This window comes from Camelus dromedarius, chromosome 10 (genome assembly GCF_036321535.1).
Source record: "Camelus dromedarius isolate mCamDro1 chromosome 10, mCamDro1.pat, whole genome shotgun sequence".
Taxonomy (NCBI): domain Eukaryota; kingdom Metazoa; phylum Chordata; class Mammalia; order Artiodactyla; family Camelidae; genus Camelus; species Camelus dromedarius.
This window is the reverse complement of record NC_087445.1, coordinates 38,791,946-38,814,151: the sequence shown is the minus strand read 5'-3', so window position 1 is coordinate 38,814,151 and position 22,206 is coordinate 38,791,946. Positions and strand designations below refer to the sequence as shown.

Here is a 22,206-nt window from a genome sequence, read left to right as displayed (position 1 = left end):
CCTTGATGCTAACTTTTAGTATTTTTCCACCCACTGGCCCCTCAATCTGCTCATTGGCTATAAATCCCCAGCTTTCCTTGCTGTATTCAGAGTTGAGCCCAATCTCTCTCCTCCATAGTAATGGTCTTGACAACTATCACAATAGTCCTGAATAAAGTCTCCCTTACTGGCTTAACAAGTGTCAGAATGATTTTTTCTTTCATTCATGGTCCAGAAATTCACATCTGAGTATATACCAAAAATAGACAAAAGTGGGGATCAGTTAGATATTTGTCTACGTATGTTCATAGCAGTGTTATTCACTATAACCAAAAGTTGGAAGTACCCAACTGTCTGCTGATAGATAAATGGATAAATGAAACATGGTATATACATTCAAAGAAATATTACTCAGCCTTAAAAAGAAAAAAATTTTAACACATGCTACACCATGGGTGAAACTTAGAGACCTTGTGCAACATGAAATAAACCAGTCACGAAGGGATAAATAGTATATGATTCCACTTATACCTAGAGAAGTCAAATTTATAGACACAGAACATAGAATGGTGGTTGCCAGGGGCTGGGGGAAGATGGGAATAGAGGAGTCATTGCTTAATGGGTACAGAGTCCCAGCTGGGGAAGATGAAAATGTCTATGCAAACAGAAATTTAAATTTATCCTGGATACTCTTTATTTAAAAATTACAGTTTGTAGACTTTTTTAAAATCATGATTAACTTGATTTTTACCAGTGAAAGAAAAAAGTCCCAGAAATAAACATTATGCTGTACACCAGAAATTCACACAACATTGTAACTTGACTATACTCAATTTTTAAAAAATGAAAAAGAAAGAAGAAGAAAAACAAAACCCAGTGGGTTTGGACCTGAGGAAGGGTCCTAGAGCTATGCTATACCAGAGTACTAGAAATTTTAAAATAAATTTCTAAAACTTAAGATATATAAATTATACACTTAGCTTCTTAATATAAATTGATTTTGCATCTAAAAATAAATAAATACTTAAATTTTAAAATTCTATTAATAGTATCATATTTTAGATATCACCATACACTTTCAGGGTCTAAGTCCTGGAAAAGTCATGGCCTATTGAGAAGAAGTAAGGACCCATACACAAGGACATGTCTCTTTTTTATATAATCCAGTGTTTTCAAGGATGTGAGTTTAGCTCATTGATAGGTCATGATCAGCATTTTTAAGAAACAAAATAAAACAATGGAAAATATCTCAAGGTGTCGTACAGTCAATGTAGGCGTTAACATGTGAAATTTTTAGTATGTGTTTCCGTGTGTGTGTCTCCCGTGTACTGTGTGGAAAGGGAAGGTAGTTTATTTACTACGATACAAAGAAAGCTGGAAAGCCCACTAGCTTAATCAGAATTGATATCAAACTCATTCTTCGCTCTTATTTCCTACACTACTTGTATTGTAGGTACAAATGTGATATATTTCATTCTTTAATAATTTTCTTTACTCCTGCCCACATTAGATATTTCTAGGACCTTGTCCACAGCCTCTACCCTCCCCACAGCAATACACACAGATCAACTCTTCACCTAGAAATAGTTCCTCTCCTTCCACTTCCGTTTTCTCCTCAGAATTAAAGCAGTTTCAGCCAGCACATCAGGTAGATAATTACTTTAGCTGTTAGGAGTTTTCTTCTTTCCATTAGTAATAATCTTTAGTCTCTTCTCACCTGATGAAATTTGCCCAAACAAGATACCAGTTTGTCTAATTTGCTTACATTTATATACTGAGTCCCCACCCCATGGTATGGGCTCCAGAAGTATTTATTAAATATGAGTACAGACCCATGTACAAAAGTGAGCCTATCTGCCAGCTTCCCGTGGCCTTTCTAAAACACCCCTCCCCACCAGGTGGTTCAGTCTGATTCTCACAGGCCTAAAGCTTCCTCCCTGAGATCGTACAGTTTAAGCGGTAAAGGAGAGAAAGGGAACCTCTTCCTGACTGAGGTTACCATAGGGCTGGCTGCAAATTCAGTCCAGCCAGCAAAAATGTTTTGTTCAGCTCACACATTTTAATCAATGTCCTATATTGTTATTAGCAACTCTCACATTAAAAATTCAGCCTGTCTTTGAAAAAGCGTAAGATCAGGTGGCACCAGCTCCACAGCTGGCTGGACCTGGGGCAGCTTATTCATTCAGATGGGTCAAGTGTATAAATCTTTTCTTTAGATTTGTTTTTCTTACTAGACTGTGAGTTCCCCCAATACCTCATACCATGTTTTTTTTTTTTTTTTTTTCAGTCAGAACTCAACAGATATATGTAGGATGAAGGCACAGATTATGAAAGGGTCATTGTGCTTAAGGTCGATTTTGAGGATGGCTTATGTAACAGTTCTCTCCCCTCCTCCTCACTGCACCTAGAGTTTGTCCCACAGAAATCTTATCTACGCTCAAAGTTCCGTTATCTTCACCGCCATAAAGCTAAATCTGCAAGCCCGGCCTGTTTCCTGGATTGATTGAAAATCACTAACTGTCGCTCGACAACTCAGATGGTGTCATATGCCTACTCTTGACATCTAGCCAAAACATACTTTCCAACTGACTTCCCAATTTTTTTAGCACTGCTGTCATCCTTCCATGCACATAACCTTGAAGTCTCAGCAATTTTAGGCTCCTCTTCCTCCCTCGCCAGCCACATTCATCGAGTTACCAAGTCTAGTTTATTTATTCCTCAAAATAGTGAATGTCTCGGGTTTTTTTCTCTTCTCCTTCCTCTATTCGAGGTCAAGTTTTATCAACTTGATAAACACTTAATTGCTCTCCTTGCCTCCAGCTTCTTGCCTTTCAATATAGATTTATTTATAATACCAACAAATATTTAGCAAATGTCCATTGCTGTCTTAGGAGTTAGGGACACAGCAATGAACAAAAGTGACAGAGTCCCTACTCGCATGGATTTGTAACCATAATCATATAATGTCAGACAGCAATAAATTATATGAAAAAATTAATTACATGAGAATAGGGAATGATGGATTAGAGAGATATAACTTTAAAAAATAATAATTGTAATTCTTTTAACATTTAAATTAGTATGCAATTCAAGGATGCATATTGCATATAGTTTCCCAGATTAAACTTCCTGAAACGTTGCACATTATGCCACGTTTCTATTCAAACATATTCAATAATTGCTTATGTATATTTGTTGATCTACAGTGGGTTGTAGTCCAAAGTAGCTAGTTCAAGATTACTTAATCTGGCCCCAAGTATCCTTTCTTGCCCTTAGTGGATAAACACAGACTCAAGAGATAGTGGTTAACTTCCTGGCCTTATGCTTTGCTAATTGATCAGCAGTTTAAGCCTCTCTGAAGCATCCTTATACCTTTCAGGTTCCAGTGCAAAAGCCCTCTCTCTCCCTTCTCCCTGCTCTGGGTCATCCAGGATGACCCAGAAGCCACCACCTTGTAATGAACTGTCTCCTTGTGGTTATATTTTATGTTCCCAGGTGGATGGCACACTTTTGAAAGATGACTGACTATGTTATATTACTTTGCACGCTTCATAGTACCTTACCAAGTGGTTGGCATGTGAACACATGTTTATTAAGTTAAGTGCTGACCAAACGATTACTGAGTTGACCACTGTCAGCCTTTGTGGCTCCAAGTGGGCGCATCCTCACATCATCTGCCCTTTTCTCTTGGTGACACTAGGCCTGTACCTGAGACAGAATTGTCATTTGAATTGTCCACTTGAGTATGCCTTATATTTTCCCCTTGAAAGCAGTGTGTCGCTGTAATTCAAATAGATCTCACGTCATTTTGCATCTAGGATGAAATGCTTTGCTTTCTCAGGGTGTTAGCTTCCTACACTTGCCACGAGGGGGAGCAGCAGTTCTTTTCCAGGAACCAGAATGACTCCACACTTTTCATTCTTCTACAGTTGCCACCCCAATATTTTACTCTTCCTTGTACTTGTTCTCGTAAATTTTTCTTTTTTTGTTTTTTCTCCCGCATGTCTTTCCCACAAATGAAAGGCAGCTTCTTCACCTTAAGAAATTTTATTTTAGTTTGCTTGATTCCATTTCTCTAGCCACTAATAGTTTAATTTCACTCAGATTCTTAATTCCGTATTTTTAAAGAAGTGGATATCCAAAATGGCACTAGTACTCTTGTAAAATACTTACTGTTGGAAATAACAATCGAAGGGGAAACCAGAAATTATCTTTCAATCAATATCTGACAAGGACAGCAGGTCGTATCTATTTTTGTCCCTCAGTTTACCTAAAGTATTGAGCGTAAATAGGTATTAATACTTGCCAAATAGGAAAAACTCGTAACTAAAACTTGGTGTTCCAATAATCTACACATATACAATTCTAGAGCTGGGAAGAATATTAGAAATAATCTGGACCCAAATCTTCCCTTGCAGATAAGGATTTAAATGATAGAAAGGTCAAATGATGAGCTGAGCTAGTTCAAGGGCTCATTCAGGTCCAATGTTCCTTGCACAAAGCTCCATTGTCTCTCTTGTGAGCATAATGTAAAACCTGGCCTCTAGTTTAAACATAGAGCTGAAGTAGTTCTTTTACAAGTCTGAGAATTTATGCTAAGAATCCTTGCAAAAATGCTGCTTTGGGTTCTGAACACTATGAAATACCTTGCATATACAAATAGTGCTAAGAGTTCCTTGCCGTTGTTAAAGTTATTCAAATAGATCTATTGGTATCCGTTTGAGGCTCAGACTGAGCTGCAGAAAGCAAGTTACATAATGATAAAAGCAACAATAGAAATAGTAACAATAATAATACTATGTAATATGATTTCTATTTATGTAAAGAAAACCATACATGTAAATGCATATTTAAAGTTCTTTGAGTGTATACAGTCAAAAATGTTACCCATGATACTTAACTCTAGGGAGAAAGAAAGAAAGAAGCAGATGAATAACCAGGAAAGCTTTCATCTTGCACTGCATTTATTTCCATAATGTTTGAGTTTTTGCAACAAATATGCATAACTTCTGAGTTTATGGGCATTTAAAAGGCAAACATTAAAATTTTAAAAGGAAATTCCTTATTAACATTGTTATGAGAGGAAAATGTTACTTTTATGAAAGGCCATTGAACTTGATTAAAAAAAAAAACCCAACAACAAAGACATCTATTATTTCCCCACTGAGAACATGCAGTCAGTGATTAACCAGCATAATGATAAGAGCTCAGTATTCAGTCCTCATGGTGGCTCCGTATTGAGTTATGGCTAACAAAGAATGGACTTGTTTTGCAGGGGTGATTAAAAAATTCTTATGAGCTACTTCCTAGTACAACAACTACATTAAAGCTGCTACTCACCACAGTGAATGTCTTGAAGACATAAAGACATCAAGGCTTCATTATCACTCAAAGTTCAGGGTCAGAAGTTTTTCACCTTCCCCTAGTACTTGGCTCATGGGAATGGCCAAGCCCTGGACAGCTACTTCCAGGCCGCCCTCTGTAGACATCTTACTAGTGTCTCCTTATGGCCACAACCCCCCTGCCAACTTTGCTTACTAAAATGCAATTATATTAATGAGTATCTTTTATTTAAATTTAGCTCCATAATTTCTCCTTTACTAAAATTAGAACATAACAAAATAAATTTTGAACCCTTTATGTGCATCTTGTCCTTTACATGATTTTGGAATCTTTTATTAAAGAGAAACATTTACCCACTGCCCTCCCCTACTCCGTACATTGCCATAAAGGAAATGATACCCACCCTCAATTCTGTGATTTAGAACAATATTGGAACAAACATTTCTAGTGTCTCTCTCTCCCTGGCCACTTCTCTTTTCGGTGAAGAAGTAGCTTATCGGAGTGGTGAGTTTGGTGAGAATCTGGCTTTCATCAGTGCCAGGTTTCTCTATTGGCTGAGCTGAATGGGTTGAAGGCCTTGACCATGAATGGCCCCATCTCTCGTCTACTGTCCTTCTCCTCTTGGAATGTTCTGTTCCCAAGTGTACCTACTTTCCTCCTCCAGCTCTTCTGTGTCCACTTGGTAACTTCCTGAAGGGGATGTCTGCCACTCTGTAGACCGAGGAGATCAAATCCCAGCGAGGTCAGGCCCTACAATGTATTCAAATCCAGTATTTTCAGAATCATTCTGATTCTGAACTTTGATTCCCATTTATCTCCTTGGGTTGGTTCTAAATTGTATATAGTCCACAGGGGAAGATTTGTATGCAATTAGTATTCTTTGAGATCCAGAACTCTATATCCACGTGTGTAATGTGCATCTTCTCTTGGGCATCTCAAAGTGACCTCAACCTTGACAGACCCAAACTTAACTCATAATCTTCTCCCTTGGGCAAAAATCACTTAACAAAATGCCGATCCTCCTCTGAGCATCCTCTCCCTCAGCAAAGGCCACTGCCTTCTCTCTGGTTGTACGAGCGGGAGCCAGAGGTCTTCCCTGGCTGCTCTTCTTCATGTCACCTGGGTCACGTGTCCAATTCACCGCACTCCCCTGCATCCCCACCACCTCCTCCCTATTCTAAAACAGCCTCGTCTCTCACCTGAACTGCTGCCATCGCTTCTTAACTGGTCTACTCACACCTCCGCTGGACTCTGCTCAGTGAGCTCACCATGTGGCAGCCTGAGGCCATTTTTTTCCACGCCATTGATGGCGTTCTGTTTCTCTTTCAATAAAGACAAGCCTCCCGGTATAACCTTTAAGAGGGGTCGGCAAACTTTTTCCTCTAAGGGGCTAGATAATAAATATTTCAGGTTTTCCAGGCCATACCGTCTCTGTTGCAACTTTTCAACAGTTATCATAATGAAAATATAGCGACAAATAAATAGGTGCTTGTGGTCCAAGAAACCTTCACCTATAAACAAGCAGTGGGCTGCCTTTGACTCACAGAACATCCCACTGTCACTACTGTTCCGTGTCGCTGACTTCATGCTTTGCCCCTTACCGTGTTCTTTCCCACCATAAGGCCTTCACAGATGTCCTTCTATCTGCCTGGCTTGTTCTGTCGTCTCTTCACTTGGTCAATTCTTACTTTCTTCAGATCTTGGCCCAAAGCCACTTACTCAGGGAAGCCACCTGCAGCCTCGCCGTCTGTGTATAATCTCTCAAAGCCTCACAGAGCTTCCTCCAGAGCCCCCACCAGAGACAGCCCTCATCTCTGCAACCATCTGAGGAATGTTTGTGACCTGTCAGGTAACCCCCACTTCCTCCCACCCAACTGTGAGACCCACAAGGGCAGGGGTAGTTCTTTCTCTTGTTTATCACTGCATCCCCAGGCCCCAGGGCGCAGTACACAGCTGGCACTCAGTAAATTCTTGTTGGCTGATGGAATAAGTGAATGAGTGTGTGATCAACCATTCCTGCTCCCACCGCCACCAGCCTCCAACATCTCATGGTGACCTGTGTCTATTTTCTCAAGCCATCTCTTCATAAATTATTTCCAGCGGTGTTTCTCTCTCCCTCTTTCCATATCAGTCTCCCTTTTTTCTGCACACTTGGAGGAATTTCTATTGCTGCTGCTTTATCCCTCTGTCCTTGGCATATATCGGCCTTCTCTGGTGAGTGTTCCTCCAGCTTTCCTTTGGCCCCCAAATGCTCATGCCACAGATTTGTCGAATCTCTCCAGTCAAAAACCTCCCACATTTGGAGAGTAACACAGTTGCTTCTATTCACCTGTTACAATGAGGGCATTACTGCACTGTGAGAAACCATGGGGGCATCTCAGTAGACAGGTGGAAGAAGGAACCTAGATTTGAACATATGTTTGGTAGTTTTAGGGAGAGTTCAAGAAAGCAGGGCTTTAGCTCTAGATTGATTGTTGCTACCAAGAACTGAGGATAATTCTTTGAATTCTTTGGGCATCTTAATAACTATTGTCTAGGAGACCAGGAGAAATGGAGGACAGTTAAAGCTGTAACTGGTCACAGGCAGTTGTTACTCACATTAGCCAGATCGGGGCAACATCTGGTCTTTTGTATCATTTGAGTAATGTTCTTGTTTTTGCCTGTTAAGAGATGATTACAGAAGTTTCTTGTTTTTGCCTTGATCCAATAGTCACAGAGTGGCCTTGTCTGGTTTTGGCATTCTATGAAGTTCTTTCTCTTCAACAGGAGAATTCCACAGCCCAGCTGTGAATGGCAGGCCAGTTTCTAGGAGCTCCAGGGCCATCTTGTAGCGCCAGGTAGCTTCTGGCTCTCAGAAGCTGCTGTTCTTTCTCTCAGAGTGAGTCCTCCCAAGGAAGAGTGGGTATACGTGAGGGGTGTCCACACACCCCAAGGCTCTTGGGGCCTCGTCGTCTGTCCAGGCAGGCCGATCTTGGCCACCATGTAATAGAATTTCAGGAGTGAATACTTCTGTTTGTTATTTTTCATTGTGTCCTAGTAGAAAGGTCACATTAAGTTATGAAGTTAAATAAATAAAATTCCTCACTTGGTGAAAAATGCATGGAATTCTTTGGCTTGGACTCACTATTTTAATCACGGATAAGAATTTGAATGCACAACAGCTCTTAAAATTTTTCCCCCAGTACATCATTAAAAAAAAATCTCTTGAGTAATTTTGCAGAGATTGTTGACATGATGTCAAGTGAGAAGACAAGCAACTGTATTTTAGAAAAGAACCAATCTGCTAGCATTCATTATCGGCTGTAGCCATCGGTCCTGGGTATGACACGTGAAAAGGATTTATGAGAAGAAGCCAAGTGTGAGGTGCAGCCCAAGGACTGTAATAAGGCAGCGTCTGTATTCCTGTATGCAGAGTTAGAGGTTCATATTCGTGTTAGATGGTTCCATGAAGCAAGAGCTTCATAAACTTGAACTGGAAGATGGGAGCAGAAAGTACCCGATTCACCAGGGTCCCTCTGAGATCAGTGAAGCACAAGTTATGAAAGTGGAAAGAGGGAAGATAAAAAGCAGAGACGTAAATCACGGTAAAGTGTTCAATATAATTTGAACAATTAAAGTTGAAGCAATACGTGAAAGTGTATTCTTTTTTGGAAGAATAGTAGGAGTTGATCCATACGCCAATAATATGTGTTTTTCTCCCATTCTGTCCTTACTCTTGGCTCACATCCAGTTGCACTAGGAGTAGAACACACTACCACTTACTTGCCCAGAAGCTAGAGCTGGCGAGTCACCAACATCCATGGAGCCGATGGATGAATACTGGGGAGCAGAAAGGTTGTGCAGATGTGACAGGAGCAAATGACAGGGGCTCGGTCGTTCTCTGTTTCCCTCTGAGTGGCCAGAGCTCACTCCACGAGGGCCGAGCTCACCGTCTGAAATAGACAGCTACATTCTGGGCACCTCCTTTTATCTGTACCTACAAGATGAGGAGCATTTGTGAAGGTTTAACCTATTATTTTCATTTTATTTTACTTCCAAAATCAAAAGAGTCTCTGAGTTGAGGGCAAAAGGTAACTTTAACTTAGTGTCGACACAGATCATTAGAGAAGGCAAGCCACTACAGTGGAAATAGCCCATGGCTGGAAATCAGGAGTCCTGGATTCTCAGCTGTGCCTGCTGCAAAATATTTAGTGCACATGTCATTACATTGTTGAGCTCAGGGATGCTTCGGTTTCTTAAATGATACGAAGGTTTCCAAAGTAAAAGCACAAAACGAAACACAAGTCTATTGGAATAAACATAAATTATGCACTCAAACCTAACAAGCCAATTGACTAACAAGATACCTGACTTGAAATTAAAAACAGTTAAAGAATATTAGAGCATGTTTTTTAGGTTCATCAGTTCTAAAGACAGAACATACTGTAGTGTTTAATTATGGAGAATTGCTTTGCTAATTAAGATTTTACTAGACAGAAAAGATGTCACAACACACTCGTTAACTTAGATTTTCTTTAAAGAAGTGTAATTGTAAAGACAGAAGAACACAGCATAGCAGCTTTATAGATCATGTGAATAAGGCCAATGTTTGTGTTCTGGTTTCTCTTGGCAAAGCACAACTTTCTACCTCAAAGAAATAATGTTGACAAAAGCTTATTCTTTAAAAAAAAAAAAGTTTTCCTTAAACATCAAATGTCTCTTACAAAACATTTATATAGTAAAGTATAAATTAATCCAGCACCCTGATATTGGGTTTCCATTTTGAAAATATATACAAGACTTGAAAAATGAAGACCTTGAGCTCAAGAGTTTAAAAGAAAAAAAAAGAGCATTGCAGATTTGTATTGTACTGTACTGTATTGCATTATGTTGTAGAATTCTATTCTATTCTATCCTCATGCCCCTGAAGAACATTGCTGCGTAAGGCCTATCAGGAAATTAGCCTGATTAGACTCACACGGAGAACTCTGTCTGCCTGTGCAGGGCAGCAGCTCAGATCTCACTTCTGCTTTCAGTCCATCCAAATACGCACAGTCCAAGGATCAGCCAGAGACTTGGGGAAGTTTAGACACAGAATCCAGGGTTCTCCTGCTCTGGCTGCTTTTCTGGCATTCCCCTCTCACTCACTGGCAACCTTGGTTGTTCTGGTCTCCCTCTCCTGGCTCCTCTACGAAGGTGAGCCCATGCCCCACTGCGGCAACTGAGGCTGCATAAAAAAATTGGGAATTCATCCCTGTCGACTGCATCCTCCACATGTTACTCCCCTCTAGAACCTGCCTGCTTTTGTTCATTCTCTCAGACCCTCTGATAATCGGTTTCTGTATCTTGTCCAGCTTATAGCTGTTATGTGTAGGAGATTTAGTCTGTTAAAAGTCGCTCCTCCTTAAAGGAAGCAGAAGTCCATTGCTGCTTGCTTGTTTTGTGTGTGGAGGGGAAAGAGGGGAAATGGAGGTGTGAGAGGGCTGATGGAGTTCTGTGGGCCTCTCTCGGGTCAGCTAATGTGAACGAACTCTTTTAACATTCCTGGAATCCACAGTTATAGGGCACATATTTTCCCTTTTCATCTCCAGAGTCCAAAACTCACTCAGAGTATGTAATGAAAAAGACTTCATCCCTGCATTCATTAGGGACATGCTTAGTAGGGACCAAGCGGGGAGGGGAGAGGGCTCGAGAGGGAAGGAACAACTGGCCCAGCTTTCTGCATATTTTCCCACAATATAAATATATTGTCAAATAGTTCAAGGCCCACTAAAGGTTCTGGAATCTTTTTGCTATTTTTTTCCTTTCTTGATTTCTGTATGCTTACATATTTAAAGTAAATCAGATAATAAGACATCCCAAACATAAAATTTGTTTTCACATCTAACAAAATTAATAACCTGTACTTAATATTATCTATCATTCAATTCATACCCAAATTTCCTCAGTTGTCTCAGAAATGAACTTTACAGCTTTATGTTTCAAGTTATGATCCTAGTGACAACATACATTGCTTTTCTTTCCATCTGTAGTACTTTTTCTCTTTGTGTGGTGATTGCCTGTTGAAGGAACCAGGGGACTTGTCCTGCAAAATACACCACATTCTGAATTTGTCTATCACTTCTGTGATTCTGTTTAATTTTTACTCTCAACCTTGTATTTCTTGTAAATGAGAAGCTGGAGCTAAAGGCTTCATCAATCTTAAATCATTTTGATGCTATAAATGAGTATAGGCAGTGTTATGCTGACCTTTGGTATGAAGTATAATACATACAAATGCATTATATTGTTGAGGGTCTCTGTTTAGTCAGGAATGGTGTTTAATTCCGTGAAATGCCTTTAGAGATGTTTAGGGGATTGTTGCCCTTAGATATGAAAAATATTTAACCTAACATTGAAGAATCCTTGCATTCCAAGAATAAATCTCATCTGATATGTTATTCTTTCATCATACACTGAATGATTCTATTTTCTAACATCTTTAAATTTTTACATCAATATTAATGTGTTATATTATTCTGTAGTTTCTTTATTGTTCAATCATTAATTTTGAAAATCATGGCTACTCTTGCTTCACGAAACAAACTTGGAGATTTGCATTTCTTTTCTATGCTCTGAAATACTTTAAACACCACTGGCATTATACTTTCTTTAAGATTAGTGAAATGTCCTCTAAGCACTGTCTTAGCTGCATCTAATATATTCTGATATATAATGTCTTAATTGTCATTGGTTTTAGCAATGATGCAATTTTGTTTGTATTGTAATTCAATAATTATTTAACAGAAATTTTTATTATTTCCAGGTGGAGAGATTTTTGGTCTTTTTTAATTTGTTGAATTGTATTCAGGAATTGTTTGTATTATGTCTACTTTTTTAGAATGTAATCTAAAAATGGCATAATCAAGAGTCCATAACAGTGTACATGGGTAATATGAAGTATACAAGGTACTCAAATGCTATGACTGAGTACTGTTTGAGCAGTATTTTTTTTTCGTTTTGACGTGTATTCTTCATGGCAGTGTCTCATTCATTTTAGTAAGTTTGCCACCACTGAATTAAAACTGTGACGATCATCATGTCATATAAAATGTAAAATACAGATGATGGTGATGGTGGTGGTGATGATGATGATGATGATGATGATGATGATGGCTAACATTTGTGGACCATTTGCTGTATGCCAGGTACTCTTCTAAGCCTACACATTTATTATTAACTCATTTAATTCTCACAGTAATTCTATGATAGTTACCTTTGTTTTCCCCCACTTTACAGACGAGAAAAATGAGTCAGACTGATTAAGTACATTTCCCAAAGTCACAGAGCTAGTAAAGATTTGTTGATGTTAAATCAGAGGTTGTGAAGGCTGTAACAATATTTAAGGCAGAAAATATGTGTAAAATAGTGTCAGGCTAAAAGTAGAAGCTTAGTACTAACTCAATATTTGTTACTTTTTGACTATTGCGTTTTACATATAGTTCTTGTCTCCTATATTGTATTTCAAGCTTTTTTTGAAAGCAGACATATTAGAAGTCCCTGTAGTACATAAAAGGGTGCTAAGCAGTAGTACCGAAAATACAAGCTTGTATTGACATAGCACTATGTGCCAAGCATTTTTCTTAGTGCTTTAAATATACTAACTCATTTCATCCTTACAAGAATAGCGATCACTAATTATTATTACTAATATTCCTATTTTATGCATGAGAAATTAAAGCACAAAGAAGTGTAATAACTTTCCTAAGGTCATACAGTTTGTAAGTGGCAAAGTCAGAATGAGAACCTAGCCAGTCTGGTCCAGATTCAGCATTTTTAACTATTATGCTCTGCTATTCACTGAGTGCTTGTGAGTGACTGAAGAATCTAATGAGAAATGTTTCATTAGAGAATAATATGATTTGAGGTATGATTTCTCCATGTGCTTATTTATCCAAGTTCCAGATTTATTCTCTTGGAAAAAATCAGATAAGAACATAGTCTAGGTATTAGTAAACCATACTGAATAAATTAGAAAGTGCATTTGTAAAAATATACAGTTCTCTGAGCCTATAATTTCTTCTGAGACAATACTGATCATTAATTAAAGTCAAATTATAAATTACTTTTGAGAATCACAGCCATATTTGCACTTGTTCAATATTGTTGTTTAAATGTTCTCCTTTAGATGCAATGTACACTGCATGTTAGTGAAAATAATCATGATTTAGAAGCATTAATATTTTTAAAGTATAGTTGCTGAAATAAACTTCCCAAACCAGGAATGACTATTTTACCCAAAATGATGACGATTTTTCCTCAGATATATTATTTTAAGCCAATATATATTTCATTTATTTCCTACAAAGTATTAATTCCATATTTCAGAAGAAAAGAAGGGATGATTATTTCAAATTAAAGCTTGATGAAAATTTCAAATAGAAAGCTTGCAGATTTGCCCATGTTCTTCACAACTGTATCATTAAAGAAAAAGAAACAAGTGTTTAAAAATAATAACTACAATGACAAACTACACAGATAAGCATGCAGCACTAAGAGCTATCTTTTGATCCCTTTTTCAGGTGAGTCCATGCAAATGACACAAAAATACGTAAGAGATACCAGAATACATACTCCATTGTTTAAGACTTACTGAAGCACAAACAGATCTATTAATAAGGCATTGGAATCACATGAGGACATGAATCACTACTTCTTTAAATTTAAATAAGATTTAGTTTTTAATCCAAGGAATTAAATATATATAGTGTTTTATACACATATTCTGCATAGAAATATACAGTATATACAGGATAGATAGACAGATAGAGAGATAGATAGATGATAGCTCTCTTGCTTGGAATTGTAAAGTAATCACCGAGTACTGAACAGAGGGAATATCAAAAATTGTTACTAGAGACAAAGTAGGATATTTTATCATGTTAAAAGTGTTCAAAAGAGTTAAATACTAGAAGGAAATTTTTGAATGCTAAGAATGAAAAAGTATATCTTTTTCTTCTTCTTAAAATGTTTCTCATGTTTCCATATTTTCTAGAATCAGCTGGGTATTACTTTTAAATCATTAAAAAGTGTTACAACATTCCGCCACCAAAAAGGGGAATAATTATTTTAGAAGATTAGTCATTTAAAATACTAAATATAACCCCTGTATGAGCTGAAAATCATAACCCTGGTAGCGTCCAAGTTAGTAGTCAGTTTAGCATTAAAAGACAATAGTAATTCAGGATCAAGTCACATAAATAATAAACTCACACAGCCTTTAATGAAACATTTCTATCAAATTCAAAAAATAGATCAAGTCATATCTCAAATGATGCAATAAAGAATCACTGGAGTATGTAACCATTTCCATAATTTGATGTAGCAATAAAAACTGGGAGTAACAGGTCAATAAAATTCACCTAAGCTATGTAAGCAATGCACAAACCCACACTGATAATAAGTAGACCAAATAGTGTAACTTATCCACATAAACAATTATGGATACTCTGACAAGAATAATTAAAATTAGAGGGAAGTCACTTCCGAAAGACTAAAACTCAAAAGTATTTTCCACTTTAAATCTTCTGGTAGGCAACAAAGCTTCCCTACTGGGTCTAAATCTAATAACATACTTTCAGGCCAACAGTTAACAGATTCTGTCATCTTCACTCAAGAACAGCTAGAAAAGTTACACGCAGTCCAGGAAAAAAAAAAGATTATAAATCACTGTGTAGATGTGAATATCATTATGTCAGTACCCGTGCTAAGCTTCCCATTCTTGCCCGAGTCATGTCAGAGAAGAGGACTTTCTTCTGAGTCATTTATTTCCACGAATCCTCCTTCTTAACCCCACAGGAATTCAAGGCTTAAATTTCTTTGACTTTTAGGTAAGCATCAGTCTTCACAGGTGGGAAAGAAGCCCAGCGAACAATTTTAAATCATTTTCTTAAAATTCCCAGAAGTTCCATTTGACCAGACTCATTAAATAGAGAGTGACAAATACTTGTCTTCAACAAACTCCATTTCAAAGCAGGATATGAGGGGAAACAAAGACACAAATAAAAAACAACAGGTGGAATCAATGTTTGGATGGGCGAAGGAAGCGATGTCTGAGTTTAGATAGGACATTTCCAGGAACAAGAACACAGGCATGCTTTCTCGTCTTCATGCTCTTCAGTTTGATGTGGAGATCCGGATGGGACTTCTACTTCCCCGTTGGTCGACTCTAGCCGTGGGCTTCTGTCCCCGGAATCAGGGTGCGGGCTCCTAGTGTCCGCACATCGAGGTGATCTCTCACTTCACTGGGAGTATCTTCGTAGGATGGAACAGGGTACATTTTATCTCCTTGACTACATCTGATATGGGAGCCAGTTAGTTGAAGTATAAGGATTTGCATTGCAAAAGAAAGGCAAAATGGCTTGAAGACAATTTTACCCTCATTGGGGACTTTCTTGGGCTCCCTGCAAACTCCTGAAATAGCTGGTGCTGACTCACCTGCTTTGGGGACACACTTATTGTGGCCAAAATTTCTTATGGCACTTGATTTGTGAGATCTTAGATTAGCCATGTTGCTTGGCAACACGCGAACCTCCCTAGACATTGTCACTTTGACTTACCTAAATTCAAATTTTAAACTTTCAGAAACAGCACAGATGGTTTTAAGTTTAAGCATTTTCTATTTGTAAGGAAAAAAACATATACCCTATTCTAATTTACCCTCCTAGCACAAGAAATTCTAAGATTTTGTGCTAAGCAATTCCATTTATAGCTGTGTGAAATATCCTTGCCATTTTCTTCAGTCTCCACCCCAGCTGTTCTCACACTACCCACATTCAAAAAATCTTTCCCTATATGGGTTTTTTAGTCATAATTCCTTCTCCAGAGAGGAATGTGCAGTAATTCAAGTAAATATCTTGGCCTAACATCATAACCTGATTGGCAAAAGAGAGTGAGAGAGAGCAGGGAGAGAGAGAGAGAAAGAAGAAGGGAGGGATGGACGGAGGGAAGAAGGGAGGAAGGGAGGAAGGAGAAAAAAAAAAAAAGAAAGGGAGTTTGCATCTGAATTGTCTTGCAAGTAATTATTTTTCTATATGTGGCAAACTATTTTCAAAGGGACTTATATACATAATAAATATCATTAAGATTCAAACACTGTAATAAGAATAGAGTGAACATTTCTCCAAAATTTAGCATATCAACAAGTGTTTGTAAAGAATTAAAAGAAATATATTTATAGAGTATAATTTATTAATACACATTATTTAACATATCTGAAAATAAAGAGATGACTTATGATATATTAGTGTATCTATGCAGTAGAAAGATACATTAATATCCTATGTGGACAATAACATTGTGGTTGTGGATTATTTAATGACAGGTAAAGATGCTAACAGTTTTAGATTATTAAGTATAAAAGTAGGTTTCAAAAATTGCATGTAGAATGTGATTCCATTTTTTTTTCAGATATAAAGATATATGTGTATGTGTGTGTTATAAGGGCAGAAGAGGCACCAAATTTTTTTAAATGGTGGGATTATGAGAGATTTTAATTTTATTCTTTTTCTAAATTTTCCTCAATGAATATATACTACCTGTATAATATGAAAAGTACACTAGTTCAAGCTGTTTTTACACATACTGTGCACTAGACTGAGCTGATGATCAGTTTCATGCTGTGCTGGTTATTAACCTGCTGTGTGTCATCTCCAAACCCATCCTTCTCCTCTCCTTTGTGATGCTCAGACTGCAACTCTGCAAATAATCTCTGTCCTTTCCAGCAGGTTTCCTGTTAAGAGTCTACAAATGCGGGCACTAGTGGAAGACTGAAGGGCAAACACGGGGAGAGGGGTATGTGCTCCCTATTTGCCTGTTTCTGTGGGCATCACGTCTCAATTATTTCAACCCTCAAGGAGCAAGCATCATCACACCCCCTGGGTAGGACCGGCATTAAACAAGCAGTGTCCGCTCCCAACCACTACCCACCTCTTACTGAATAACCCTCAAAACTGCAAGTCCTGGCTGCAGGCAAGCTGCTCTTCTACTAGCCGACTCACATCTTCAGGTGCTAAGACCCTAAGAGTCTGTGGTAAACAGGTGTCTCATGGAGCCTCGGGCAAATCCCAGTAGGAGGACCACAGTGCAGTCCTCTAGGGTTTGGAAGCAAATGTATACTCTCTTCAACTCATTCTCTTCTTTTGAGAAACAGTTCCTGGAGGGCTTTCGATCCTTGTACAGACTGAACTCCTGACCAGGGGATGTGAAAATGACCATGTAGCCTGAACCGCCCCCCATGAACTGGATGTTATATAGTCCACCAAGCCAGGAGTTTGGGCAAGTAATTAATCATCAAGTGGATGTGTTTTTAAGAGATGCACATGAGAAGGAGGCTGAATCCTTCCCTTGCCCCTGGAGGTCCTTCTTTGACACCTATTCCTGCTTTGTTTTCTTCTCTCCGTAGATCCAAGGGATTTTCTTATGATGGAAGAAAACAACTTGAGCTGTTTATAGATGGTTAGAGCCTAAGGAAGGTGGCTCTAACACAATTTAGACGTTAATGGACAAAAGTTCATTAAACTGGAGGTTAAAACTATTACCTGGACACTTCAGGCTCCTTATGGTAGGTACTCAACTAACAGAGAAGGAGGCTGCTGCAGAGGCTGGGGAAAGGGGTGTCAATTTATCAAAGGGAACTGGAGGAGCTTCTAAGAGGGAGGGCGGGAGGGAGCACACTAACTGGATGATAATGATGCATAAATGAATTTAACTAAAATGCTTCAAAGGGATAAATGGGAGTATCAGGATTTCAAAGGAGGTTTTCATTCTTCCCTACAATTTGTGGTATTCTTTAAAGTTTTACAAAGCTTACACATTATTTACATAATCAGAAAAATTGATAAAGACTATTTTCAATGGGGAAAATAGACAGTAACATAAGCAATATTCTGTTTTTGTTATTTTTAAAGGCACTGAACTTGGAATACCTTTGTTAATTTGTAAGTTCAGAAATTACAATACTTTGGAGAGTGGCTGGGATTGAAGATCACCTTTGCTAAGCTGGAAATAAAAGTTTCCAGCTAATGAATGGTATAAATCCCACATGAGGAAAGGATGTGTATAATTCACATAATAGACAATAATTTAAAAAAATCTCTAACCCACCCCGCCAAGTTGAGGGTGCGGCATCATGAAAATGGAGCTGCTGAGATCCAGTGTGTGGTCCTTGCTCTAACATTCAGGTTTTATGTGGTCTCAGTGCCTTCTCATTTTGGAGTTTCTGATCTGTAAAGTGACCTGGACTAAATGAGATGTCCTCCAACGTGATGGTCAACAGACTCCCCCCAGCATGAGGCCCATACCAAGCATAAGGAATCGGAATCTCTGGAGCTGGAGGTTAGAAGTCTGTATTTTTAAAAATCCTTCATGTCTGGAAGATTTAAGAACCACATGGAACCCCACGTCACATCTAGCCAGGATTGTTTAAAATCTCTGGTTTTTGTTTGTTTGTTTGTTTGTTGGGGTTTTTTTTGCTGTTGCTGCCACACTCTTTCAGTGCAGGAAACAAGTTATCTCCAGTGATCTGTTGCTGCGTTGGTGACTGATGCTCATGACTGACGCTCCTGATACACACTAGTTGCAGTGGTTTCTCAAGGGCCGGTGAAGGGAGAGAGGCGGTTTTTCTTTGAGTGTTGCGTGCAGCTGAGGTTGTGGAGGCTGAGCAGGTACCCCCCCGCACACCAGCAAAGCCTTTCCTTGCGGTCATTTCCTTATCTGTGTGGTGAAAACTATGTGTGGTCCTTGAGAAGCGATGAACTAGATTTTCTGGATATGTGTTGTGTTAGTTGATCTAAATATTAATGAGATTTTTCAATATGCAAATAAAATGTAGAAAACAGCAGAAGTGAAAATTTATATACTGTTACATGAATTACATTCTGAAAAGTAAGTGAAATTAAACCACTTCTATTAAAAGTCAAAAGGGTCTAACATACTGTGTGTATCAAAAAGGAGGAAAAACGTGTCCTCTTCTTATTGCTCCATATATTCTAAATACCAAATAAGATAAAAGTTCGTGATATATTTCAAGTAGGGTGCTTTCTACTCTTTGATTTATTGGAGAATGTTCACATAATAAATATCATCTTTTGTTGCTTTCTAATTCTTATAGAGTTGAAAATATGTGATCAATTAAATCTTCCTTGCCAGTGATGAACCCATTAGAAAATCTATCTTTTCATATATTTTACACTTCTATGACTCATTTCAGTGTATGAAAAATGAGAGGTATGTTGTAGGTTAAAAATTTAATTGCTACCATTCTAAAATTATACTGTTAAAACAAATAGTGTGAAACTATAAAGTCTTAATTCTTTCCATTTTAAAAAAAATGAAATCTCTTTAATTATGACCTATTATGCCCCAAGCATTTTCCTAAGTGTGGAAAATTCAAGGATGAACAAAATATTGTCACCATTTCCCTAGATCTTGGATTTGGTTGGTACACTGTCATATAAAGAACTGTGATAAAATGTGATGAAATGGCCACAATAAATGCATATAAAAACTTTCACCTCATTTATAATTCCCCATTTTTTAATTTCCCCTTAATATAATAAAGTACAATGATATATTTAAATGTTTTGGTATGTTTGTTTGCCTTTAACTACCAAATAAAATGTATTTTAATGTCACAATTGATCTTGTTTCCCTTTTTAAGGAAAGGTAGCTTACAAAAAGGGCATGAGTTGAATGAACTGCCTGCTAATTTTGAAGTATTAGTGTTTTTTAATGAAGACTAGCATGTATAGAATCATATGTATATATTATATTTAGTAATATCAAAGAATCATCTATATTATATTTAATAATATATTATACCTAATAATACAATTATAAATGTCAAATTCCATTTTTTTCTATTGGAAAAGCCTTTTAAAAAATGCTCTGTGGAATTTTTTCCTCTTTCCTCACTCTTCTTTTATTTCTTTCTTTCTTGAGTGTCAGAATTCTAGTGTTAAAGCAGGTGAGGTGTTAAAAGAAATTTTAAAAAATTGAAATAATAACAACAATAGCAAAAAGGGAAAGAAAAGAAAGTCAGAAACACAACTTTAAGAAAATGCATATTTAACCAAGTCTGGGAGATCAAGCCAGACAGCACTTGGTAAATACTCTTTGAAGACAGTAACGCTCAAAGGTTGTGTTTGCTGTTGTGCTTGAAGTTTGCTTTGCGTGGGATCAAAGACACCAGATGACCAGTAATCTCACTTGCCCTTTCTTTTTCTACTCTCTGTGGACTCTGTATACACCTCCTTTCCCTGCAACCTTGCCTGCCCCTGGCCATCTCCCAGCTCACTTGTTCTTCTAAAGATGTCTGGGATGGTTAGGATTCAGCAGGTCACACCTTAGCCTGTCAGGACCTGGCGCCTCCTATGCCCAGCATTAGTTCATCGCTTCATTTCCCCTCCAAAGGGCCCAGTGACAAGTCTGCCTTGTTAGACACAAATCTCAGTGAGCCCAAGGCAGCCAGCAGTCTCCCGTTTGGCTACCTGTCATATCTCCTTACGTTTTGGCAGTCTGAGACACCCGGAGCGCTCAGCCTCAGCCAGGGCCATGCCCGGGAGGGTGAACGTGGGATAGACGGCTTCACTCAAGGGCTTTTAGATTAATCCACACAAAGTCACCATTTACAAACTGCATGGGGTGAGACACAAATTCATGGTAAATGTTTTTTAAGGTTTTAATTTAGTTTAATTCAACTCACCAGTCATCTATTAAGGCTTTGCAAGCTGAAGGAAACTGCCCATGGCACTTCAGTTTAAAACCTTTAACATATCATCCCTTTCCAGTTTTGATCTGCACGATAACTTTGCAAGATACGTGGGTAAATATTTCTTCTATTGTATTGCATCCCATTCATTTATCCGTCTATTCATTCACTAAACAAACGTTTTTGTAAAGAATCTATTCTATGTGATACTGCTCTTAGACGAGAGCTCAAAAGGCTAATGAAATACGGACCTTACTCTCCTGGACTCCTTGTCTTTCGGGAGAGACATAGGATTAGGCAGACATTGCATAGGGTAAAGGCAATGGCAGAGATCAGCAAAGAGCAAAGGAGAGATGTGCAGTGAGGTGGGATGAGAGGTACATGCAAGAACTGGATGCTCCAAAGAGGTGATACCTGAGGTGAAGCATGAGGAGGAGTAAGTTTGCCAGGAAGACAAGAAGCCCTGGCATATTTCGCTCCTATTTTGTAATTCCGTACCACCCCGTGATGCCCTCACTCACACTACTGCCTCTCCTCGGATGTTCCAATCCAGGTTTAACTGTAGTTATAGGAACTACATTTAAGGCAAAGTCACTTAGCAAATAATTGGCAGAAATGGGACAAAGCAAACTCATTCTGTCCGATTCATATTTAGTGCTCTTTTTTGTGAAGCAGTATTACTTCCTTAGGAGGAGATAATTCCCTTTAAAGAAAACATGGATAGTGGAGAAGAAGTGAATTATAAGTTGAGACCACTAATTATAAGACAATTCTATAAGACAATTATTTGTCTAATTATAAGACAAAGAATAAAAATAAGTTTAAGAATTTTGCCTGAAATACTCCACTTTTTGAACTCCTCTGTACAAAATAATTAGAGCAAAATGTCCATCTGTATTTTAAACTAGGCTTATTATGTGGTAAATATTTTGTAATTTTTGTGAGGGACAGACTACCATTCAAACTTGGCTAAATAAGAATAGGATTCAATTTACAGTTTAACTCCCTAACGAAGCAGTTGGTGGCTTTTTCTTTTTTCCTTTCAGGAATCATCAGAGGACTTAAAAGCATACTCTTACCCAGCCAAAGAGAATGTTTAAAATCACTGTGTTGAGTAATTAGAGGAAGTGAAAGGTAAAAAAAATATAAATGCATTC

The 22,206-nt window shown here is 38.0% G+C and overlaps 1 long non-coding RNA gene across 1 annotated transcript in view; it reads left to right on the top strand.

Annotated features, from left to right (window-relative positions):
* LOC116152655 (uncharacterized) overlaps window positions 1–17,612 on the top strand; it is an 87,443-nt gene extending 69,831 nt beyond the window's left edge. Inside the window, exons 3-4 of the long non-coding RNA XR_004136217.2 lie at window positions 17,064–17,133; window positions 17,492–17,612. This is a non-coding gene — a long non-coding RNA (uncharacterized LOC116152655). The remainder of the gene's footprint in view (window positions 1–17,063; window positions 17,134–17,491) is intronic.
* Window positions 17,613–22,206: the final 4,594 nt, after the last annotated feature.